The 26850-nt window shown below is 38.9% G+C and overlaps 1 protein-coding gene across 10 annotated transcripts in view; it reads left to right on the forward strand.

Moving 5' to 3' along the window:
• Positions 1–26850, forward strand: part of LOC105465799 (utrophin) — a 579736-nt gene that overhangs the window by 422751 nt on the left and 130135 nt on the right. The window lies entirely within an intron of this gene.

Genomic DNA, 26850 nt, shown 5'->3' on the forward strand with positions numbered 1-26850 from the left:
CCAGAGATTCTGGTATGTTGTGTATTTGTTCTCATTGGTTTCAAAGAACATCTTTATGTCTGCCTTCATTTCGTTATGTACCCAGTAGTCATTCAGGAGCAGGTTCTTCAGTTTCCATGTAATTGAGCGGTTTTGTTTGAGTGTCTTAGTCCTGAGTTCTAGTTTGATTGCACTGTGGTCTGAGAGACAGTTTGTTATAATTTCTGTTCTTTTACATTTGGTGAGGAGTGCTTTACTTCCAACTATGTGGTCAGTTTTGGAATAAGTGCAATGTGGTGCTGAGAAGAATATATATTCTGTTGATTTGGGGTGGAGAGTTCTGTAGATGTCTATTAGGTCCTCTTGGTGTGGAGTTGAGTTCAATTCCTGGATATCCTTGTTAACATTCTGTCTTGTTGATCTGTCCAAAGTTGACAGTGGGGTGTTGAAGTCTCCCATTATTATTGTATGAGAGTCTAAGTCTCTTTGTAAGTCTCTAAGCACTTCCTTTATGAATCTGGGTGCTCCTGTATTGGGTGCATATATATTTAGGATAGTTAGCTCTTCCTGTTGAATTGATCCCTTTACCATTATTTAATGGCCTTCTTTGTCTCTTTTGATCTTTGATGGTTTAAAGTCTGTTTTATCAGTGACTAGGATTGCAACCCCTGCTTTTTTTGGTTCTCCATTTGCTTGGTAGATCTTCCTCCATCCCTTTATTTTGAGCCTATGTATGTCTCTGCATGTGAGATGGGTCTTCTTTATACAGGAAACTGATGGGTGTTGACTCTTTATGCAATTTGCCGGTCTGTGTCTTTTAATTGGAGCATTTAGTCCATTTACATTTAAGGTTAATATTGTTATGTGTGAACTTGATCCTGTCATTGTGATATTAGCTGGTTATTTTGCACATTAGTTGATGTAGTTTCTTCCTAGCATCGATGGTCTTTACATTTTGGCATGTTTTTGCAACAGCTGGTACCAGTTGTTCCTTTCCATGTTTAGTGCTTCCTTCAGGGTCTCTTGTAGGGCAGACCTGGTGGTGACAAAATCTCTAAGCATTTGCTTGTCTGTAAAGGATTTTATTTCTCCTTCACTTATGAAACTTAGTTTGGCTAGATATGAAATTCTGGGTTGAAAATTCTTTTCTTTAAAAATGCTGAATATTGGCCCCCACTCTCTTCTGGCTTGTAGATTTTCTGCCAAGAGATCTGCTGTTAGTCTGATGGGCTTCCCTTTGTGGGTAACCCGACCTTTCTCTCTGGCTGCCCTTAACATTTTTTCCTTTATTTCAACTTTGGCGAATCTGACAATTATGTGCCTTGGAGTTGCTCTTCTCGAGGAATATCTTTGTAGCATTCTTTGTATTCCCTGAATTTGAATATTGGCCTGCCTTACTAGGTTGGGGAAGTTCTTGTGGTGATATCCTGAAGAGTGTTTTCCAACTTGGTTCCATTTTCCCCCTCACTTTCAGGCACAGCAATCAGATGTAGATTTGGTCTTTTCACATAATCCCATATTTCTTGGAGGCTTTGTTCATTTTTTTTTCCTTTTTTTCTCTAGACTTCTCTTCTCACTTCATTTCATTCATTTGATCTTCAATCACTGATACTTTTTCTTCCAGTAGATCTAGTCGGTTACTGAAGCTTGTGCATTTGTCACGTATTTCTCCTGTCATGGTTTTTATCTCTATCAGTTTGTTTATGGCCTTCTCTGCATTGATTCTTCTAGTTATCCATTCTTCCATTCTTTTTTCAAGATTTTTTAGTTTCTTTGCGCTGGGTACGTAGTTACTCCTTTAGCTCTGAGAAGTTTGATGGACTGAAGCCTTCTTCTCTCAACTCGTCAAAGTCATTCTCCGTCCAGCTTTGATCCGTTGCTGGCGATGAGCTGCGTTCCTTTGGAGGGGGATATGTGCTCTGATTTTTTGAATTTCCAGCTTTTCTGCCCTGCTTTTTCCCCATCTTTGTGGTTTTATCTGCCTTTGGTCTTTGATGATGGTGACGTACTGATGGGGTTTTAGTGTTGGTGTCCTTTCTGTTTGTTAGTTTTCCTTCTAACAGTCAGGACCCTGAACTGTGGGTCTGTTGGAGATTGCTTGAGGTCCACTCCAGACCATGTTTACCTGGGCATCAGCAGCAGAGGCTGCAGAAGATAGAATATTGCTGAACGGCAAGTGCTGATGTCTGATTCTTGCTCTGGAAGCTTTGTCTCAGGGGTGTACCCTGCTGTGTTAGGTGTCAGGTATCGGTCTGCACCTAGTAGGGGATGTCTCCCAGTTAGGCTACTCAGGGGTCAGGGACCCACTTGAGCAGGCAGTCTGTCCGTTCTCAGATCTCATCCTCCATGCTGAGAAATCCAGTACTCTCTTCAAAGCTGTCAGACAGCTGTCAGACTCCACCAAGAGGCAGAGTCTACAGAGACAGGCAGGCCTCCTTGAGCTGCAGTGGGCTCCACCCAGTTCGAGCTTCCTGGAGGCTTTGTTTATCTACTTAAGCCTCAGCAATGGCGAGCACCCCTCCCCCAGCCTCGCTGCCGCCTTGCAGTTAGATCTCAGACTGCTGTGCTAGCAATGAGGGAGGCTCCGTGGGCATGGGACCCTCTGGGCCAGGTGTGGGATATAATCTCCTGGTGTGCCGTTTGCTAAGACCCTTGGTAAAGTGCAGTATTAGAGTGGGAGTTACCCGATTTTCCAGGTGTTGTGTCTCAGTTTCCCTTGGCTAGGAAAGGGATTTCCTTCCCCCTTGTGCTTCCCAGGTGAGGGGATGCCTCGCCCTGCTTCAGCTCTCGCTGGTCGGGCTGCACCAGCTGACCAGCACCAATTGTCCGTCACTCCCCAGTGAGATGAACCCAGTACCTCAGGTGAAAATGCAGAAATCACCTGTCTTCTGTGTTGCTCGTGCTGGGAGCTGGAGGCTGGAGCTGTTCCTATTCAGCCATCTTTTTCCTGACCTCTGGGAGTTAGGATTTCAACCTGTAAATTTTGGTAACACATAGACATTCAAACTATAGCAAGTAGTTTCATTTCTACACAGAATTGTTCTGAAAATCAAATGAAATATTGTAAATGGAAGTAATTTAGGAATAGTAAAGTGCTGAAGGGCAATATATAATTTTATTCAATTATGTATATTCTGTCAAAAGCAGCCTTGTTTACCAATTACCAAGAGTAATGTTTTAAAATTATATTACATTAATTCATACTTATATAAATCTATATTATTACAATTAGGGCTAATGATTATACATTTGTAGATTCAGAGCAATATTTGAAGAAATGTGATACCTACCTGTAATTATTTATCTTACTGAACATCATCAGTCATAATTATTGAACAGTCTAAGCGTAGTTTCACCCTAGCCTTGCATCCAACAATTCCCTTCCTAAGAGTTTATTTAATAGTTTTTGGCCAGTGTTCTAACATAAACATAAGTCTCTAACTTATCCTGAGTCTTTTCTTAAAATCAAAATCTCTTACGGTTGTATAAGAGATTACTCTATATTTCAGGGCAGTTTTTTTTTTTTCTTTAGGTCCTTGAAAATGTCCTTTTTCTCTGCTGTCATACTCTATTGATCAAGAAGAGTCTTTATTTAGTGTATATGCATGTATAATTTAGAATTGTCAATTACTGGACTGAAAGGACCCTAAGAAGTAAGTTAGTCCAGTCCACTTATTTATGGTAGAGGAACATGAGATCCACAGTATAGTTTAAGGAAACCTGAGTTTTCATCCCTCCTTTCCTCTCTTACTTTCATTTACTTACTATATGCCTGGCAGTTTATTTTACTTTTTAAGGAAAAATAGGTTTATTTTTAAAAGAAATTAATTCCCTATTTAAAGCATACACAAGACAACATCTTTCATTTAGTCCTAAACTTGATTATGTATTCTCATTATAATATTCCAGTGATGTTCTAGAAATACATTTCAAGGATGTCATCATAAACTTATTGGTAAATATCAAACAAAGCTACTGACTTTGAGGGAAAATTTTCAGTAATTTTTTTTATCTACCCAGAGATACTCATCCCACTGTATATCTGGGATTTTTCTGAACATTCTCAAATTTTAACAAATTATTTTTTTTCCATTGCATGCATCAATATGCTAAATTCTCCACTATAATCCAAGTAAAATAATGATAGTGTGTGAAAACCAGTGTATTTTCTAATACTGCCCATGATAGAGTGAAATTACAGCATAAAGAGTAGCCAGGAACCTATAGTATAAACATTATCTGGCTCCAAGTATCTTGCAACAAATAGCTACTAATAGGACTATACATAGCACATAGAACACAGCAATCCTGAATTGTAGTATATGTGTAAAACCATTTAAAGCATTTTTTCTCAACCTTTTTTTATCATTAACCTCCTTTTCAATTATAAAAATTAAATTCAAATTAAATTAAATAGCTTTAACTATATATTTCTTCCTAATGAGAAAAATTAATACTAAAAGATTTTGTTGGGTAGGATGATTTTGGAAGGTCATAATCCATATCTAAGATTTTTTTTTCACCCCAAGAATCAATTTTTGTCTCCAGTTGAGAATGTAAGGGTTAAAGTTGAAATAAATTAAATAGCCTTTAACTTTATTAAAGAGAAAAAAACCTAATGAGTAAGAGTGGAGGTTGAGATAGTTGACTTCTAGACCATCTCTGTCCCATATTTGCTGTGCCATCAGGGAAGAAATCATGTCTCTTTATTTTCTTGTTTGGGAGAATACAGTAATAGCATAAAACCTAATAGCTTGGAAAAATCACTTAATCTCACTGGACTGAGTGAGGCTATTAATTGAAAGAATTGGTATACATCAGTTGTTTTCAATTCTGGCTGCACTTTCCTAGGGCATATAAAAGATATCAATGCTCAGTTATATTTACCGAGACCAATTAAGCCAGGCTCTGGAGGATATGGTCTCAACCTATAGTGTAAATCAGAATCACCTGATGGGCTTGTTAAGCCACAGATTGGTAGGCCCCACTTTCAGAGCTGCTGATTCAGCAAGTTTTGGGTGGGGCCTGCAAATGTGAATTATCAAGTTCTCCGGTAATGTTATGCTATTAGTCTATTGACCACACTTTGAGAACTGCTAGACTAGGCATTTTTGTAAGATTGAATGTGTGTGTGTGTGCATGTGTGTGTGTCCCCAGGTGAATTCTTATCTCAAAAGTATTCGTATACAAAATTTCAATAAGGTTCTTTTAAGTTCTAGGATACTGAGATTTTAATATAATAAGAGCTGTTAAACATCAAGATGGCCTATAGAAAGGAGACCTATGGACAAATATCAACTTCTTGGTCAGTTTTCATTAAAAACTTGTTTCTTAAAGCCTTTTACAGTATTTTGTTGAAAATTAACTTTTTTTAGCTGCATATGTAGGTCTTCACTTCATTTTTCAGTAAAGATAACTTATTTGGTTATCAGTGTCTCATCATTTGACAAGAGCAATGGAAGGTTTGGATAGTAACCAGCTGTTTTTGAATTGCTTGAAGAGAATCTTGTAAATTTGTAGTCTAGAGGTAATTCTGTGATTGCTTCGATACTTGGAATTGCAGCAGTGCTATAGGTACTGATTCTTTTACAAGACCATGTATAAACCAAGAAGTCTTCTGTATTTTCCAGTCCCGAAACTGAATCAATAAAAAAGAGTGCCATTTTTTAGATAAAGTATTTAGAGGCTTTGCCTTTGGCCTTTCATATTTTCCTTTCTTCTCTAGAGGCTCTGACTTCTTAGGCCTCTGACTCCTCACGCCTTCATCCCCTCTGAGTTCTTCTAGGATCTAAGACACAAGAGAGGTCCTGGTATAGAAAAAAAACACAGCCCCCGTTTACGTGAAATTTACATTCAAGGGAGATCCTGTGCTTATCCTTAAACTTAGAGTTCTTGTTCTCTGTGTTTTGAGAAATCATTTCCCAAGAGGTTATGGCTGAGCTGTGAACTGCACATTGTTATCCCAAAGCTCTGGTTGTCTTTGCCCAGTCATCCACTTCTATAACCCCCAATTTTTCTCCTTGGTGTTTTAGTCTGTCTTTTGGTGCTATAACAGAATGCCAGGGACTGAGTCATGTATAAAGAACAGATTTATTTGACTCACACTTCTGGAGGCTGGGCTCACAGTTCCAGGGGCAGGGAAGTTCAAATCAAGGGGCTAGTATCTGATGAGGGTCTTCAGGCTGTGTCACCTCATGGTGGAAAGCACAAAGGCAAGAGAGTGTTCGTGACAGAGAGGAGATGGAAGCTGAACTTATCCTTTGAGCCCACTCCCTCTGTAACTAACCCACTCCCACTGTGATAATGACATTAGTCCATTCATGAAGGTCCAGCCCTCATGACCTGATCACCTCTTAAAGGCGGCTCCTCTTAATGTCAGCACAGTGTCACTTCAATTTCATCATAAGTTTTGGAGGGGACATTCAAACCACAGCACTTTGTTATGATTCAGGTAAGCTTTCAGTTCATGTACCCATTTATTTCTAATCTCTTCTTTAAGGGAATATAGAACTCTTTTCAATTATAACATTATGATGTAGCTTTAAACGAAACATGAAATAACTTTTAAAACCAATTTTTTCAGGTATGTTTTAGCTTACTGGAATAAAGTTGCTTCTCTTTTCATTTAGTCTTGTATATTATTATAAATTCTGTTAGTATTTTTTCTGATCTCTTACTTTTTAGGTCTTTTCCTTTTTGTAATAAAATCAAAAATCTTTTTAGCTACAAAAATCTCTTGTCTTACAGCTCAAAAGTACGTAATTAGAATCAGTCAAGATCAACTCTCAGATGGCTTGATACTAATATTAGCCAAGGTTTTTTATTCCCTAAAATTTCCCATAGAAAGTAGGGGACCTTGTACTTGATTTCTAATTTATTCTCTAATCTTAAGGTAATAGTTTGAATTACTTTATTTCAAGCAACACAGTACTGATTAATTTGACATAAACTCTCACTGCTAATTTAAGATGTCTAAAGAATATCAGATGGAATTTTGTGAAGAGACAAAGAACTTAACACTAACTTAATTATTCCAAAATATATGATCTCATAAATGCAAGTTTTGAATGCCACTGTATACAACCTTTAGGGGTTGATTTATAGAAACTCATATATTCTAAGTCTTCCCATTCCTAACTATCTTTATATATTCTAGTCCTTTATATGTACGTAAATGATTTAATGACTCCTTTTCATAGGGGTAGTCTGTGATAATGGTAGTGCCAATCATTTCATTCCCCATCCGTCCATCCATTCATCCATCCATCCATCCACCTATCCACACTATTCACCAAATGCCTTAATGTTAAAGTTGATGCTTATGTACGAAGAGCAATAAGGTACAGCCTCTGCACCTCAGTGATATATTTTAATAATTCCTATTACCAAAAGCCCTGTGCTTGTAGTTTGTTGGCTGTATCCAGAGAGAATACTTTACATTTAAATGTTTAGGTGATGGCTCTGAGATTTCCCTTTAGAATGCTACTATAAAGCAATGCTTTAACGCATCTCCTATGTTCAAACACCTAGCAGTTATAGATCAGATATAAAAAACAGGAAACCAAACATGGCATTGTGGGCTCTAAAACATGACAGTCATTCTACAGGCCAGAAACAAAGCAGAAAAGCAAACTAGCTTTTCTGCTTGTTGAATCGAACTAGCTTTTCTGCTTGTTAGCTTTTCTGATGTTGATGCTGCTGGAAAAATGTAGCAGACCCTGGTGATGGGCAGGCAGGAAGCCCCATAGCAAAGACTGGGTTCAAAACCCTTCTCTTACACACGGAAATGAGTGATTCACAGATTGGCTTCCTTTCCTTCTGTAGTGTAAATGCCCCAGGAACTGCTATTATGAAACATCAGTGTATTGTTGACCCTTAATTAAATGTGTGTACTTTCTTGGGTGTTTTAACCAGTGTCTCAGAATGTTGATATATTTTCAGCAACATCAATAATAAATACTTTGTTCAGTGCTTCAACAATACATGAACATTTGAGACCTGGGGCCTAGCACATAGTAAACACTCAGTAAAAGGTGGCTGATATCTTTTCCCATAATTGGTGGGAGTCTTTTCTGATAGTTTTGATCATTTTTATTTTGTTTAAAACTATATAGGCTACATGAGCAGTTTTAACTCAGTAAAACTGTATTAATACCTGTTATTTACCACCTAGTATAACCCAACAGAAATAACTTTCAATTACTGTCTAGATTAACTTGTCAAATTAGACAAGGGTCATCTTCCAGTCTTTGCAAGTAAAGTTTGGTAAACAGCACAATCATATTATTTTTTTCATTAAGTACATATTTGATTCCCCCAAATGTTAAAATAAATTGCTACTTAAAAAACATGTAGTGTTTTAAGGACTGTTTTAAAATAAATGGATAGGCCAGGCACTGTGGCTTACATCTGTAATCCCAGCACTTTGGGAAGCCGAAGCGGGTGGATCACTTGAGGCCAGGAGTTCGAGATTAGGCTGGCCAACATGGTGAAACCCCATCTCTACTAAAAATATAAAAATTAATCAGGCGTGGTGGTGGGTGCCTATAATCTCAGCTACTTGGGGGGTTGAGGCAGGAGAATCACTTGAACCCAGGGGACAGTGGTTGCAATGAGCCAAGATCACACCACTGCACTCCAGCCTGGGTAACAGATTGAGACTCCCATCTCAAAAAAAAAACAAAAAAGCTAACTTACTAATTAAATAATAAAATAAATGGATAAAGTTGAATCTTCCCATCTAATGACTTAAATCAAATTTTTAGTATCATTTTTGAAGCTTTGAAGAAGCTGAGGTCACGTATGTGCAACTTCCCTTTCAAGAATGTGAGCTTATCGTTCAGTCAACAATTACTTATAATGCACCTACAATGTATATAGCATTTGTAATGTTATGTATTTACTCTAGTCAAATACTCTTGAGTGGATAAAATTGCAGATGCAGATTTTACTGTTCAATTTGCACTTCATTTTCATAACAATGTAAATATTAAGTTATATAGGGGCAATTATCAGAGCTCTAATACCCTTTCTCCAATAGAACGCATATTTGATGTTAGAAAAGCAAATCTAGAATAATTGAAAGTGCATGATTCAGGTGTAATTTCTTGTTTGTGTGTTCTTTCCCTCAGGGCTACTCTGGCTTTTGCTTAACCCGCTTGATTCCTATATTCAAGCTTTATTATATAAGACTCAGAACATATCTGGCCTTAAGCTGAATTACCAAGAAACATTAGCAAACTTACTCATTAAAATAACAAATTCTAACATTGTCTTTAAAACAACAACACCCTACCATTACATTTAGGCTGTCTGTGTGTGTGTGTGTGTGTGCGCGTGCAAATGTAGGTGTGGTAGAATTTTTTTTTTCCCTGCTAAAGTAATCGGAGACTGCCTGCAGTTCTGTAATTTTGAGGTCTTGCTGTGTTAGAAGGTTGCCTACAGTGGGAAACTGGTCTTTTTCTGAAATTAAAAACAAATTAATTTCCAAGTTCCTCTCCAACCTTTGCCAATCTATGTTGACTTCCTCCTTATTAAATGCTCAGCTCCCTAAAGCCTGTTAGTTAAGCTGTTACTTGTGTGCAGGCCTGAAGCAGCGGTTCTCTCAGTGAGCCTGCACCTACCTGCCACACCCCAGTTGTCTGCATGTGGACTTGTCTCCTAATCGTGTTATGTAATATTGCAACCTTACCCCAAAGGGCCATAGAATATCCATGTTTAGAGGGAAAGGTGAGACAGCCTAATAGGTGTCACTCTCTGGTGGTAAAATTAAGAGTGGATCACAAATGTAGGCAAGAAACAGAGGCCTGTAAAACCAATGAACCCCTTTACAAAACAATCATTTTACTGCCTCTATACATATTTAGCCCAGAGACAATTTATTTTATCTAGCAGTTCACGTATTCATTCAGGTTGAAACTTCTATATTGGACCTGATGTTTGCAACATACTTTCCTAGGTGCCAAGCATGCATGAGTTTGTAAGACTATTTTTGCCATCGTGGAGCTCACTTCACTGTCTAGCAGTGATGCAGGCATGAAAACAAGTAACTACAGTAGATATGAAAAGTGCTGTAATATAGGCATGGACACACAGCCAAGGAGACACGAATCATGATTATTTGTGCTTGGGAAGATTGGGAAAGGCTCCATAGAGTAAGATGCTTTTGAGCTGAAAGACACCTTGGAATAAGTAAGAAATCACTAAAGGTTGTTGCCAAAATGCTTTAGGGAGAAAATCCTCCAAATTAGCCATGGCATGTTTTGGAGTACACAATAGAGTAAGGGGTGCTGCTTACTTCCTTTTGTGATGATACATGGAATAAGGCTGAAAGAAGAAAATACAAGTTCAGCACCTAATCCAGTGCCACATTAGAATAAGTACTAATTGAGGATCCCTTAGCTGAAATATTTGGGACCAAAAGTATTTAGATTTGGATTTTTTCATATTTTGGAATATTTGCATTACACTTCCCAGGTGACCATCCCTAATCAGAAAATCTGAAATCCAAAATGTGCCTATGAGCATTTCCTTTGAGTACCATATTGACACTCAGAAATGTTTGGATTTGGTATATTTTAGATTTTGGATTAGAGATACTCAACCTGTATTGCATGTATTAGCTGGATGAAGGAATACATTTATGTGTGCATGTATTTTAAAGAGTACAGGGGGCCGGAAGTGGTGGCTCATGCCTGTAATCCCAGCACTTTGGGAGACTGATGCAAGAGAATAGCTTGAACCCGGGAGGCGGAGGTTGCCATGAGCCGAGATTGCGACATTGCACTCCAGCCTGGGAAACAAGAGCGAAACTCCGTCTCAAAAAAAAAATACAAGGAAGGATACTATTTTATTACTATGAAAAGCAAAAGAATTTCTGTCTTATTTTTAACATTGATATTTAGTATTCTGATTCAGGCATTATTTTTGATGTCCGTGAGGTGGAACTAAAATGAATTTTGTGTATTAACTGCTCATTGAGGGATGTTAACTAAAACTTTCAAAGCACTATGTAGGAGATTTTTTTTTTAATTTATTTTGTCTGTATACCAATGGAAAGTAAGCCTGTTTTCTTTCTCTTTTTTCACGTAGTTTTATTAGTGCTATCAAATTTAATGAGTGCTCTGCCCTTTTCTGCTGTCATTCTCTAATGACTTCAGATCCATATATGCTGATTTAACTTTGAAAGCAAGTTGGGAAAAAAGTAAATTACATTCTAGCAGATTTGTCTCATGTTTGCATCATTTATTTTTTTCTGCTTATATTCTCCAGTAAGCAGTTAACTGCTTTTTTGAAACCAAAAGCTAAAGAAGCCTGCTGTACCAACAATACCTCTATTTGTTATAGTTCAGCTGCCCTGCATTTAGGGCCAGCTTCTCGGGTGTCCCGTGCAGTCACACAGGGCTCTGCTCTTACAAGGTTTCTGCACTTGGCTTAATGTTCTTCTGCTGCCATCTTGAGATTCTTAGTAATATTTGGACAAGGGACCCTGTCACGCTGAGGTCTGCAATCACATAGCCAGACCTGCTTACATTGCGAAGAACATTAACGTATATGTTCTGACACACGTAAAATGTAACACAACATTGAATGCCTCTTAAAACTTGCTTCAAGCATCTTTCTATCTCCTTCCAGGTAAGGAAGCCATCCTGAGCCCCACTCTGAGTTCCATGCCGCTTATAATTTGCGATGTCTCTGTTTGTTAGTGTTGGCTGAGCTTTGTCTAGGGGTGGTGCATTCCAAGACCTCACCTTTCCTGTTGACTGATTAATTGTTCCTTGCACTCTACTTGACTTCTAGAACACTGCACTCTTCTGATGTTTTTCTTACCACACTGGTAGCTCCTTCTCAGTTTCCCTTCCTGGTTCTTCCTTCTCTCCCCTGTCTCCTAAAATTGGAATGTGTCACTTGTCAGGCCATGTCACCTTCTCTATATTCACTCCTTCTTGGGTTTAAAAGTGCCATCTATATGCCAAGCACTCCCAAATATATATCAGTTTACATGTCATCTCTACTTGAGTGTGTAATAAACACCTCACACTTAATATGACCAAACTGACTTCCTGAATGGACCCCTATAACATGTTCTACCCAGTGTTCTGCATTTCAGTTGGTAGGAATCTTATTTCAGTTGCTTAGGTAACAAATAATGATCACCTTCAGTCCTGTCTTTCTCTCATTTTCAGTCTCTTAGGAAATCCTGTTGGTTCTCTGTTCAAAATATAGAACCTGAATCTACCACCTGTCACTCCTCTGTCTCTGGAAGTATCAGTCCAGCAACCAGAGTGTTCCTACTAAAATAAATCAAACTCTGCAGGGGCTTCCTAACTTATTCAGAGGAAAAGCCACAGTTCTTGGAATGGTCTGCAAGGCCCTACCCAATCTGACCTACCCCCTACTCACACCTTGCTCATTTCCTCTCTTGCTCTTTTTTCTCTTACACACTGGTTTCAGCCTCACTGGTCCCTTGCTGAGCTTTCAGTTACAGTGCCAGGCTATCTGCTCTGCCACGAATGCCCCTCCTTTTTTTCTTTTTTTTTGAGACGGAGTCTTGCTCTGTCGCCCAGGCTGGAGTGCAGTGGGGCCATCTCGGCTCACTGCAAGCTCCGCCTCCTGGGTTCACGCCGTTCTCCTGCCTCAGCCTCCCTAGCAGCTGAGACTACAGGTGCCCGCCACCGCACCCGACTAATTTTTATTTTATTTTATTTTTTTAATTTTTAGTAGAGATGGGGTTTCATCATGTTAGCTGGGATGATCTCAATCTCCTGACCTTGTGATTCGCCCCCCTCAGCTTCCCAAAGTGCTGGGATTACAGGCATGAGCCACCGTGCCTGGTGCAGAGAATGCCCGTTTTTTTAACTCAGCTTCTCTAGTTGAACTACCGCTCCCTCTGAGCACTCCTTCTCTCTCACTCTCTCTTTGTCTCCCTCTTTCTCGCTCTCTCTCTCCCTCCCTCCCCCCGACCCTTTTCTACTTCTTTCTGTTTCTATAGCATTTATCAGAATATAACACAATGACTTATTTTCTATGTCTTTTTTTTATGCCTGGTACTCTGGATGCTCGATAGAAGTTGAATGTTGACTGAGAGAACTATACCCAAAGGGAACATGTCTTTTGGTGTGAATGTTCCTTTTGTCTCTTTATTTCTCAATAATTCTTTTGTATTCATTTGCGTTCTAAAGAATATTAGATTTTGAAAATATTCCTACTTTAAATAGGAATCTTTAATAAAGGTTATAGCTGACATAGAAGTGTAAGCAATAATCTTTTCTCAAGAGCTAGAAATCATTTCAGTTACATATTTGAAATGTAAACAAATTAAATAACACAATTGCACTTTATGCCTCGATATTGTAGTCAGTTCAGAGGTTATCTTTTCTCTATCTTAATACTGCCTGAATTGTTCAACTCAAGAATGGGAAAGATTTTTATGTAAGGGAAAATGAATTGGCATACCTTTAATTGTTTAGATAGTTTTAAAAATATATCTTATTTTTTTTAGCTGTATGTGCTGAATATTGCCAGATTCTTCCATGTTTGTGCTTCTCTCTGTTGTAGAAATTTAATACCTTTGAAAGCTAGATGAGTTGAGATTTTTAACAAACACAGGGAGTAGCTTAAACATATGGAGTCTCTCATTCAGTGACTATGTGGTCATGCATTATGTGTTATAAATAAATTTAGCCTGAGGTCACTGAAACAAAATATAAAGGGAAAGTTTTATGATTGTTACAAATATAAAAAATAGGCTTCTAAAACACATTTGTAATTCTTAATAATACTGTTCTTTGAAAGTAGTAATTTATTCAATGCTAAATGAGCTCAATTCTAGTGGGCATTCCTTTTTTAAAAGTATAATTTTAATTATGAAAATAATAACATATTGCAGAGTTTATAAAATAAGGAATAAAAACATGGCCATAATTTCATCACCATAACAACCCTTTTCTTTTTGCATATTTACCTTTTGCATAGTTTCAGCTGGGTGCAGAGTTTTTATGTTGTCTTTTTCACTTGGATACATGTCATGCCTATTTCTTCACATTGCTATGTAGTCATTATCACAATAATTTTTCAAGGTTGCATAATGATCTCTAGTGTGGCCATATCATAGAACCTAAATATATTCCAGATGTTGGAGATTTAAGTTTCTTTCAATTTTTTAAAAATCATAAATAATATTAAAATGAACACTTTTGTGTTTATAGCTTTTTTGGATCATTTTCTTAGGATATATTCCCAAAGGCGAAATTCCTGTTTCACACAATATGAACATAATAATGACTCTTGATATATTACCAGCCTACTTTCTCAAATAATCAAACCAATTTTTTGCCTCCAGCAATGTGTGAAAGTGAAGCTTTACTGTACCCTGGTCTGTGATTTCTCATTTTTGTTCTATTTTTAGTGATCCTTGTATTGTTAGCATTAAAATACTAGTACCTCATAAATGTGTAGAAATTTAGAAAACAATTTTGGAATATCAGACACCTGAGTCAAGGTTCTCTCCACAAAGAGGAAGAAGAGAACTGGTTCGATGTTTAGGTTAGTCATGCCTAGAAGGATAGGAGAAAAGCTGTCCATGGTTTGTTAAACACATTAGTTGAAAAAATTTATGTTTATCCCAAATTAGTGTGTGTGATGTCATCTAGCTGACCATTTATACCTCCTTAGAGCACTGCTTTGCCCTTTTATTCTGTAACAAATTGATTCACAAAAAAACCACTACATTTATTTCTTTGCTCTCTAAGAATCTAAACTAATATAAAAGTCTTGCAACACAGTTTTCTGCTTATGAAACATTTTGGCTTCATCTTGGAGAATCACATAATTCCCTTCTCTTCTCCCCTCCTTTCCCCTCCCCTCCCCTCCCTTCTCCTCTCCTTTCCTCTCCTCTCCTTTTTTCAGAGTCTCGCTCTGTTGCCCAGGCTGGAGTACAATGGCTCGATCTCGGCTCACTGCAAACTCTGCCTCCCGGGTTCAAACGACTCTCCTGCCTCAGCCTTCCGAATAGCTGGGATTGCAGGTGCCTGCCACCACACCCAGCTAATTTTTGTATTTTTAGTAGAGACAGGGGTTTCACCATGTTGGCCAGGCTGGTCTCGAACTCCTGACCTCGTGATTCGCCTGCCTCAGCCTCCCAAAGTGCTGGGATTATAGGCATGAGCAACTGCGCCCAGCCTGAACCACCACAGCCAGCCCATTTTTTTCATAATTAAATAATTTAGCCCTTAGAAGAGTTAAGTCATCTACTTTCAGATGTTCCTGCAAATGGAGGGCTTTGTTCTGGCGTTGGTCAACTAAAGCTCTAAGTAAAATGGCTAGAACCTTCCTCTACAAGTAAGAGTGAACAGAGGCTTTGGAAAGAAATTCAGTCTGAGAGAAGAGCTGAGAAACATGGTAGAATTTTAGATTAGCATCATTTTAATAGTAATGGGCTGGGTGTGACTCTTCCTCCTAAAGCACTGTAATCCCAGTGCTTTAGGAGGAAGAGTCAGGAGCATTACTTGAGGCCAGGAGTTCAAGACTGGCCTGGTTGACATAGCAAGACCCTGTCCCTACAAAAAAACAAACAAACAAAAAGCCTGGTATTGTGGCATGCAAGTAGTTTAGCTACTTAAGAGGCTGAGGCAGAAGGATCACTTGAGCCTGGGAGTTCAAGGCTGCAGTGAGCTTTGATGACGTACCAGCCTGGGCAACAGAGTGAGACCCTGTCTCTTAAAAAAAGTAATTTTTTATTCTACAGCACTGAATAGTTTCAAAATATCTTTTCATTCACTGTCTCACCAGTGAAGTTAGTAAAATGAGAGATATGATTAACATGCAGAGAATTTAAGAGACAAACCCAAGTAAGGGCTCGTGGGCACAGGATGGGTAAGGATGTGCCTGTGTGGTGTGGACTGGACTGTACCTAAGGCTTTGGCTGCAAATCTTTATCTGGTTTTACTTTACTGCAGAACGGCGTTTTTAACATCTCCTCATTCATTCATACAAAAATTTATTGCCTTTCCACTATACCTGCTCTGGCACAAATTTCAGCCTTTCATGAGGGCTCACTCTGGCACCAGAGTCAGGTTAGCAAAAAGGTGAGGGAGTGTGGTGAATGCTGGATCACTGGGAGGGAAGGCTGTGGTTCATGCTGTTGGTGCAGGTGGCATTGGAGCCGGATCCCTAAAGGGTCAAAAGGGGTGACTCCTGTGGATTTCTTTGACTTTCACCAGTGAGGGTCAATGAGATTGTTAAGAAAGCAAAACAACACAGATGTTGTCTTGAGACAATAATCTCTTCTATGGGGGCTGGAAGGGGAAGACTGCTTCGCTCTCCTGCTGCGGAGTTGCTCCATGCTGCTTTCTTCCACAGACCTACTTTGTATGAAATGCTCCCGTTTTGCAGGAGTTTTCCTTCCTTGATCCTCTTCTAACAATGGCCTCCTGAGGTTCCACATTTTCTTTTATGCCAGTTTATTCTTTTTTTATTCATTAATCCAAAGGATATACTGAGTGCTGAAATCTAATGAGAAGGAGCACAGCTATTGAAAATTTGAAACAAGGCCGGGTGCAGTGGCTCATGCCTGTGATCACAGCACTTTCGGAGGCTGAGGCAGGTGGATCACCTGAGGTCGGGAGTTCGAGACCAGCCTGACCATGGAGAAACTCCGTCTCTACTGAAAATGCAAAAAATTACCTGGGCATGGTGGTACCTGTCTGTAATCCCAGCTACTCGGGAGGCTGAGGCGGGAGAATCGCTTGAACCCAGGAGGCGAAGGTTGCGGTGAGCCAAGATGGCGCTGTTGCACTCAAGCCTGGGCAACAAGAACAAAACTCCATCTCAAAAAAAAAAAAAAAGAAAGAAAGAAAATTTGAAGCAAAAGCCTTCTGAATTGCAAAGACCATGAGGAAGAAATAACTTGGCATGTTCTAGGAACAGAAATAAGGACTTTGAAGCTAGAGATGAGGGTGTATTAGGAGATGACATCAGAGAGTGGGGAGGGTCCAGACCTTGGGAGGAAGTTTAGAATTTATTCTAAGTGCAACAGGAAGCCATGGGAGGATTTTAAACAGAAGACAGGATCTGATTTATCTATCATTTTAATTTTGTAATTTAGAAAATTTCAAGAAAAGTGTGTGCTAGCAAAGTTTGATGTTTGATATACGGACGATTTGGATAATGGCTTTAGATTGAAGAAAGCATAGGAAAGAGTTGCTATTTAAAGAAGGGGGTTGACCCCAGGATTTACTTCACACCCACATGTTTGCATTTTGTCTGTTCTTAGCTCAGTCCATATGACCAACTGCTAGTTTAGGACAGAAGGGGTTAGCAGGGATTCCCCTCTTCCCTCCAATTCTCTTAGACCCTATTTTCTTATTAAAAGATTTGCAGGATTCGGTCTCAGTCAGTGATGTCAGCAACCCAGCCATTATGGTGAACTGATGGCACACTTATGAAGAAAATGAAGAGCAGCTGATTGACTTCTGAGTATTTCTACCCTAAGCCATGCCAGTCACTTCTTTATACCTTCTTATCTTTTAATCGCTTGTCCTTCCCACTAAGTTATAGCAAGTGGGGAGAAATGTTCCCAGACCATTAAAGGAGGATAATTGGGAATCTCTCTATAGATATTTAAAGTTGAATAAGCAGCAATACTCGGCTGCCTGGCACTCAGAGGCACACCTGTAGCATCCAAAGAGCACGCTGAGTTCGAAGGAGTCAGAGAGTGGGACAGGAGGAAAGGTGTCTTCAATAAAGTGAATTCGGGCTCTTAGAAATTCTGTTGAGAATGGAAACTGTGATTTTTAGTAGCTACATTCTGATATTTACAATCAGGTCTTCATTAATCTGCCATTTCAAGAGCTTCATTTAGTTTAAGTAAGTATTTGGAAGGTACACAATTGGAAAAGCCATGAGAGACTACATTACCTTAAATGTATTTATTCTATTTGTTTTCTTGAGTTGCTTTCCACCTTATTACCTTTAAGCTAGTTACAATTGTTTTTTTCAACACACAGTTCGTGTGTATTTGAGAAGTTGAACTCCCTCCCTCCTCTGTGTACTTATTCATAATGAGGCTCCTTGGTACCCCATGCGTACCTCTTTCAAAGATTTGTGGCACTTAACCACGTTCTGGGCTAGTATTCTCTCTTCCCCTTTAGACTGTAAGTTTCTTAAAGAATGGGTTTATAGCTGATTGTTGCCTTCTCTTATGCCTAGCATGTTTTTTATATATTGTATATATTTGTACTTAAAATTTTTTTTTTGGTGGAAATATTTGTTGGAAAATCTATTATATAATTTAATGCTGCCTAAGGATGGGAGAAAATGTGAATGGTTTTTTTTTGGACTCAAGATAATCATTGTGCTCTCCAGTTGTTATTTTTGACTCTTGAGGTATTTGGCATGATATCTTCTTCTACTAAACACCTCAGAGCATGCAGCTTCTAAAATACTATTTCAGTATTCCCTTTGTTGTTGTTGTTTTCAGACAGGGTCTTGCTCCGTTGCCTAGGCTGGAATGCAGTGGCGCCATCATAGCCCACTGTAGCCTCAAACTCCTGGAACCAAGCAATCCTGCCTCAGCCTCCTGAGTAGTTGAGACTATTGAAGTCTCAGCTAATTTTTGTTGTTGTTACTGAGATGAGGTCTAGCTATGTTGCTCAGGCTGGTATCAAATTTCTGGCCTCAAACAATGCTCCTGCCTTGGCCTCCCAAAGTGCTGGGATTACAGATATGAGCCACCACAGCCAGCCTCGGTTTTCCTTTTTGAGATTATTTTGTATCTTCCCACTTGTTCTAACTGATGCTGGTCTACTGCTTGGAGACCAAAACTTCACTTTATACAGTTTGTCTGAGAGGGGAATTGAAGGTCTTTTCACATACCTACTATGGACTGAGCATCCTTTGTGTAAAATGCTTGGGATCAGAAGTGTTTCAAAATTCAGAGTTTTTGGAATTTTGGAATATTTGTGTATCCATAATGAGATATCTTGTGAATGAGACCCCAGGGTAAACATGAAATTCATTTGTTTCAGATATACCTTGTACACCTAGCCTGAAGGTAATTTGATACAATACTTAAATAATTTCATGCACTAACATTTGTATACATTTGAACCATCAGAAAGCAAGAGTATCAGGTGTGGAATCATTTCAGCACTCAAGTTTCAGATTTTGGAGCATTTCAGATTTGGGATTTTCAGATTAGGGATGGTCAACCTGTGGAATGCAAAATGCATAAGCTTTGTGACAGGTTGTCATGTAAGAGCACTTTTAGCTCAATGGCCAAGCCTCGAGTCAGCAAGTAGCCAAATGTCTGCTGCACAGAGAAGTATGTGGTTGCTAGGTGCCTCTCCCATCAACCACAGGGACTCTTTCCCTAATTTCCTTGATAGAAAATATTTTTACAGAAGCAGTCACCCTCATTCTTCACTCACTCAGCTGTGACAGCACCAGTCTCTAAGCAAGGCATGCACTTGCCTCAGGGCCTTTGACTTTCCACTTTCTCTGCCTAGATTACTCTTTTGCCAGATCATGGCTTGCTCCCTCACTTCCTCCCAGTCTTTTTAAAAATATCACTATCTTTTGGATGCCTTCCCTGACCACTTACACAAAATATTACCAACCCTCATCTTCAGCCCAGCCATCTCTCTCCTGCTTATCCTGTGTGGTACATTTTTATAATAATGAATCATGACTCCCTGTGTGCACACTCCTATGCAGAGGGAAATGTTTGCTCTTGTGACCAAAAGATGATGTGCATTTTCCCATTCTCTTGAATCTGCTCTGGCTTCATGACATGCTTCAAACAATAGAATGTGACACAGTGATGTGCAAACTCTAAAGCTTTGCTGTCTCACATAAGAACACTTAGGCACATGTAACCATTTGTATTTAAATCACAATTAGATATAAAATTTAAAATTCAGTTCCTCAGTCGTACTAGTCGTATTTCAGATACTAAATAACCGAGTGTGAATAGCAGGTACCATATTGGAGAGCAATTAGAGACCACAGAGAGGGAAACTGAGGTACTCCCGACAATAGACAGTGATGATTTCCAGACATGTGAGTGGGGCTGTTTTGTCCCGCCCCACCCATCCAAGCTACAGGATGACTGTAGCCTCACCAGTAATCCCAGGTGGTACCAGCCAAAGAATAGGTCAAATTGCCAACCCACAGAATCATGAAAAATAATTGTCATTGTTTTAAGCTATAAGCTTTATATAGGTTTGATATACAATCATGATAATGGAAACACTCTTCAATTCTAATGACTGACAGTAATTTTGAAACCATGCCCTAAGGAGTTACCTCATGGGTGAGGATGTGACAAAATGAGGAAGACAGAGTGAATCCATACCATCCATGACAGTGAGATCAGTTCCTTATTTATCTAAAAAGAGAAAAGGATTTTTGCTATTACTAAAATAAAAACCAAAAGCAGACTGAAATACTTATTAATAGCACAGACTTAGTTTTACATCAAAAAATTATTACCAGTAATTTGCAAAATAGATAGTTAAAAAATACAGACCTAACTGGAATCCATTAATTATTTCAATTTAAGATGAACAGATTGGGTGACTTTGTTATATCTTGCTCTGACATATTTTGTAATATTAAATACATAGTATTTAATTCTGAAAGCATTTATTCCTTAATTTATTATGCTCAAGCATTTATTGAGTGTTTTCTATATATGTCTAGGTGGGTACAATAGAGGATTTTAAATGATTAAGACCTGAATGTTACCATGGAAGAACTCACAATTTAATGGAGGGAACAGATGCATGGTCAAAATATATGCATATTAACACAGTATAAGCTGTGTTAGAGGAATAGGAAGTGCTCTGAGGTGGGAGCAGCCACCTTATTATTGCCTGTACTGAACATACAGAATGAGCTCTTAGTTTGCAGATGCACTGGGGATAAAGACTAGAAAAGAAACAAATTAGGCCAGGTGCAGTGGCTCACGTCTGTAATCCCAGCACTTTGGGAGGCCAAGTTGGGTGGATTGCCTGAGCTCAGGAGTTCAAAACCACCCTGGGCAACATGGTGAAACCCTGTCTCTACTGAAATACAAAAAAAATTGGCCAGGCATGGTGGCACACACATGTAATCCAAGCTACTTGGGAGGCTGAGGCCACAGAATTGCTTGAGCCTGGGAGGCAGAGGTTGCAGTGAGCCAAGATCATGCCACTGCATTCCAGCTTGTGTGACAGAGTGAGACTCCATCTCAAAAAAAAGGAAAAAAAAAAGAAAAAAGAAGCACATTACCTAGAGAATTGTTTTGGGTAAAAAACAGAATTATTGTTTTATTTTAACAATAACGTTATTGAGATAGTATTTCAATATCATAATATTTACCCATTTAAAGTGTGTAATTCAGGAGCTTTTAGTATTTTCAGAGAATTGTGCACCATCATTGCTATCTAGATTCATAACTTTTTTTTTTTTTTTTTTTTTTTGAGACGGAGTCTCGTTCTGTCGCCCAGGCTGCAGTGTAGTAGCACAATCTCAGCTCACTGCAACCTCCGTCCCTTGGGTTCAAGCAATTCTCCTGCCTCAGCCTCCCGAGTAGCTGGGACTACAGGCTCCCGCAACCACACCCGGCTAATTTTATAGTTTTAGTAGAGATGGGGTTTCACCATATTGGCCAGGCTGGTCTTGAACTCCTGACCTTGTGATCCTCCTACCTCAGCCTCCCAAAGTGCTGGGATTGCAGGCGTGAGCCACTGCACCTGGTCCATAGCTTGTTTATATTCCAAAAAGAACATCCATACCAATAAGTAGTCATTCCTATCCCTCCCCTCACTCTCCAAGTTCTCTAGTCTTAAGCAACCGGCAGTCTACTTTCTGCCTCTATAGACTTGCCTGTTTGGGGCATTGCATGGTAATGGAATCTTACACTATGCCCTTTCATGTTTAGCTTCTTTCACTGAGCATGTTTTTAAAATTCTTCCATGTTATAGCATATATCAGTATTTCATTCATTTTTATTAATGAATAAGATGTCATTCATTGTGTTATGGATATATCACATTTTGTTTATTCATTCAACAGTTGATGGATATTTGGGTTGTCTCCATCTTTTGGCTGTTATGAATAAGGCTACTATAAACATTCATGTAAGAGTGTTTATGTGGACATGTGTTTTACTTTTTCTTCAGTATATACCTATGTGTAGAATTTCTGGGTCATGTTGACAATTCTGTGTTTAACATTTTGAGGACATGCCAAACTGATTTCCAGAGTGGTTGTGATATGGGTTGGCTCTGTGTCCCCACCCAAATCTCACCTTGAATAGTAATAATCCCCACGTGTCATGGGAGGGACCCAGTGGGAGGTAATTAAATCATGGGGGCAGGTTTTTCCCGTGCTGTTTTTGTGATAGGGAATAAGTCTCAGGAGATCTGATGGTTTTGTAAAGGAGAGTTCCCCAGCACATGCTCTCTTGCCTCCCGCCATGTAAGACGTCCCTTTGCTCTTCCTTCATCTTCTGCCATGATTGTGAGGACTCCCCAGCCATGTGGAACTATGAGTCCGTTAAACCTCCTTCCTTTATAAATTACCCAGTCTCAGGTATGTTTTTATTAACAGCATCAGAATGGACTAATACTGGCTGCAATTTTACCATTCCACCAACAAGCATCAAGGTTCCTGTTTCTTCACATCCTCACCAAAAGTTGTTATTATCTGAAGCAGAACTGTTTTGAATGAAAATATAAACTCATTAAAACAGAAAAATTCTAATTAGATTATGTTATATGTATTTAAGGTGGCCCATATATCAGTCACGTGATATTGGAACTTAAAGCTGAATGCCACTTTGTAGCTCTGTGTACAAAACACCTCGCTGGAGTCTAATGATCTTATCATTAGTGTTCACCAGGTGGTTGGGAAATGCAGGTTTTCTTTTATGTCTAATTGAGAGAGGTAAAGGGTGAAATGATTATATGTGTAAAGCTGTTGAAAGTTAAATCTATGTCTGACATACAATTAAATATAATTGAAGTAGGACAAATTGAATAACAAAATTAAATTTACAAAATAGGATATGAATGAAAATTATTACATGTATGCTGCTTGGTAGGATATTTGGGTGGTGCATTAGCATGAGGGCCAGAACCCCGTATTTGTACTTACTTGACATGGTTCCCACCTGCCCAGGCTTGCCTCCTGTACTTCCCTACATTGGTATATCAAAGGAGTTCACGAGACATTCTCCAGCCAGCACCCTGCACAGAGAGGATTTCTTTCTTTTTTCTTTTTTTTTTCCTGAAGCACATGAGTTTAGTGTGGTTAGGAAGGAAAATAGAGTCTGACTCAGACTTGCTTTTAATGAATCCAGGAGACCTGACAATGATATAAAAAACAAAAATAAAAATCTGACAGTACCCCCCAACTTGTCAGTGGCTTTCCATAGCCCATGATTGGGATGAGTGAGTCTCAGTGCATAAGTCTCAGTGCATTGCAGTGGTCTCTGTGGCTTGACCTCCGCCCACACCTTCAGCTTGAGCTGCTGCCACTCTCTGAGTACTGAAATGTTTGTAGTTCCCTGAGGGCACATACTGTGACACTCCTGCATTCTCTGCTAGTGTTTAGTTTCCTTTGCTGGGAGTACCTTCCTCTCTCTGCAAGACTCAATTTAGGCACCACCTCCCCCAGGAAGCATTACAGATCCCCCAAGGCTGTACTAGGTCCCAGACATGGCATTAATCTGGGTGCGTTGTTTACCATGCTGAACAAAAATGGAAAAAGTCTCTAGTCTAGTGGAGATTATATTTTACCTAAGAGAGAAACTGAACAAGAAATATAGAAATGTCACCTACCTTGCATAGTAGAAGGTGACAGGTCTAGGAAATACAAAGATAGTTAAGCAGAATAATGAGAATGGAAAATGTAGGGGATGGGAAAGGTGGAATGCTACATTCAATAAGGCAGGTGGATGGGCCTCACCTTCTAGACAGCCTTAAAAAGGGTGAGGGAATCTGTGATGTGGCTAAATCTCGGAAAAGAGCTTTCCAGGCAGAGCAAACAGCCAGCCAAAGAGATTACTCTATTGTCAGAGTCTCCATGTTAAACTAATAAAATTCCATCCATAAAGGAAGTTGATAGGTTGGTTTTCCAAAGTATCCTTTCTATATATAGACCAATATATACATATTTCCATTTCAATTTTTGAAATCTAAAATGAAGTTCAAAGACAAATCTCTCCATTGCCGTCTTCCCTCCCCACACTCCTACACAATGCACATTTTGTGGACTACTAATAGTCTAGAATTCCTAGTCAGAAATTACCGTACACCTAAGTTGCATGGATCATATTGTCTTCTTTCTCCAACACAAGATCTGGATTTGCCTGTGAAATATATGCCCATAGTAGTTTTATATTTCCTGAGGGCCAGTTCTGCCTCTGCTCTTCCTTCTCTGAGTCATTTACCTTTATGTCGTGTCTTCTCTCATTTTTTAATTTCTTTCCACATAATTGCCTATTGCTGTTTTCTGGTTGATCTTTTGTGCTAAATTCTAATTGCCATTGTGTGAATTCTTCCTCCTATTTGATAAAACAGAGTGAAGAGGTGTTCTAAGGTCTTCACCTTCTCTTCAGTGGCTTGCATTAAATCCGTACATTTCTGAGACTTCCCCTTCCCCAGGAAGAAATCTAGCATAGCGCTTGCACAGCGTTTAAAGAATCTTTACTACTCCTGGGCCGGGCTCAGTGGCTCTTGCCTGTAATCCCAGCACTTGGGAGGCCGAGGCAGGCAGATCATGAGGTCAGGAGATCGAGACCATCCTGGTGAACATGGTGAAATGCAATCTCTACTAAAAATACAAAAAATTAGCCAGGCATGGTGGTGGGCGCCTGTAGTCCCAGCTACTCGGGAGGCTGAGGCAGGAGAATGGCATGAACCTGGAAGGTGGAGGCAGAGATTGCAGTGAGCCGAGATTGCACCACTACGCTCCAGCCTGGGCGACAGAGCAAGACTCTGCCTCAAACAAACAAAAAAAAACAAAACCTACTCCTAGATGGGTGTGGTGGCTTACACCTGTAATCCCAGCACTTGGGAGGCCAAGGCAGGTGGATCACCTGAGGTTGGAAGTTTGAGACCAACCTGGCCAACCATGGCCAACATGGTGTAAAACCCCATCTCTATTAAAAATACAAAAATTAGCTGGGCGCAGGGGTGGGCACCTGTAATCCCAGCTACTTGGGAGGCTGAAGCAGGAGAATCACTTGAACCTGAGGTTGCAAATGAGCAGAGATTGCACCACTGCACTCCAGCCTGGGTGACAGAGTGAGACTCCATTTCAAAAAAAAAAAAAAAAAAAAGGAATGTTTACTGCTCCCATATTTACTGATTAGATTTGGGTTTGGGAGATATCTTGACCACTAAAATTTAAAAAAATAATTTTGCTATATTACCTACTATTTTTCACAATTTTTAAGTAGCATGATTTTTCATGTCATTATTATATATTTTTAGGTGATTTTGGAAGTAAATGCTAGGAATATTTTTATTCCTCTAGAGCTTCGTGCTCTACTAACATAATAATCTAAGTTAAAGAACTGGCTCAAGACTTGTAAATGTGTATTTTTTTTGGATTAAAAATATTTTTTTCCATTTCTCTTGTGTCTCTTTTTATTTCCATATATTAAAGTTTTAAGTGCCAGATGTATATAATCTTTTTTTTTTTTTTTTTTTTAATTTCCTGAATGTCACATCCTGCAACTTCTTCACAAGCTGCGTTTGTTAAACAGGAGATGGTGGAAGGTTTGCTATCCCCGCCCGCCCCCGCCCCCCCCCCCACCAACCAACATAGTCATTTAATGCTCATCAGTGATAATTGCTCTGTGAATTTAGTTGATTTACCTTGCTGTCAGTGTTCGGTTTTACGGAATCTAGGAAAGATATATAAATGTACCTTTGCATTTTAGAGAAAGTTTTATTTTATCCTATATCCTGTGTTACATCACTATATTTTAATTGTGGATTTTTTGGTTCACTTTTCTCCTTTATTTTAAATTTTTTATCGAAGTAATAATTGCGTAGTTTAAAAGTCAAATTATATTGACACTACTTACACACAAAAAATAGTATTTATGTCACTCTATCTCTCACTAGTTCTTGTCAGCTCTTCTCATCCCTCCCCACCTGTGATGGTTAAGCTACACTTTGGTTAGTCCAAACGCACTTTCCAGTACGCTTACCATGTTATGACTTATCTCCTCTATTACGCGCATAGGAAAATTATCAGTAATAGTGGTTTCTAGAGTAGTTCTTGAGGAGGGTGACAGGCAGCATGTGCATGCTTCATGACCTTACTCAATCAAGCACTCTACTCTTGATTTACTGCTAAATCCTTCTTGAATCTTTCGATTTCCTAAAGGCTATCATGAGATTTTCTGGATATAGAAAATGTAGCCCATTAGTTTCTGTCAACTTCATTACCATTGGTTTGTGTGTGTGTGTGTGTTGCTTAGATCCATATTTTACATAAGATGATTATTCTGGTATTTCTAGATTTTTTCATTCTTACTTTTTATTGACAACGGAAGAAAAGGATCTAGCCTGCAAATACTGTAACATCTCAACATAGTGATGTCAAATACTACTAAAAATTTAGTTGTCTTCCAAAGGAAATATTTTATTCATTCTAAAATATAATGAAAGTTCAGTATTTTAGAAAATAAAAGTCTGACTTTTCATAATAGGTTGCCAGGAAACTACACTGAAAGCAAAATATTAGAGCCAGTAGGTGGTTATGTGTTTAATTTTAAGAGGATAACAATATTAACAAATTCCATTTGGCAACAGCATTAAAATTGCACCTGAGAAAATCTTCATTTACTCTTATCTTGCAGCAGTCGCTGAA

The sequence above is a fragment of the Macaca nemestrina genome, chromosome 5 (genome assembly GCF_043159975.1).
Source record: "Macaca nemestrina isolate mMacNem1 chromosome 5, mMacNem.hap1, whole genome shotgun sequence".
In the NCBI taxonomy this organism is placed as follows: Eukaryota; Metazoa; Chordata; class Mammalia; order Primates; family Cercopithecidae; genus Macaca; species Macaca nemestrina.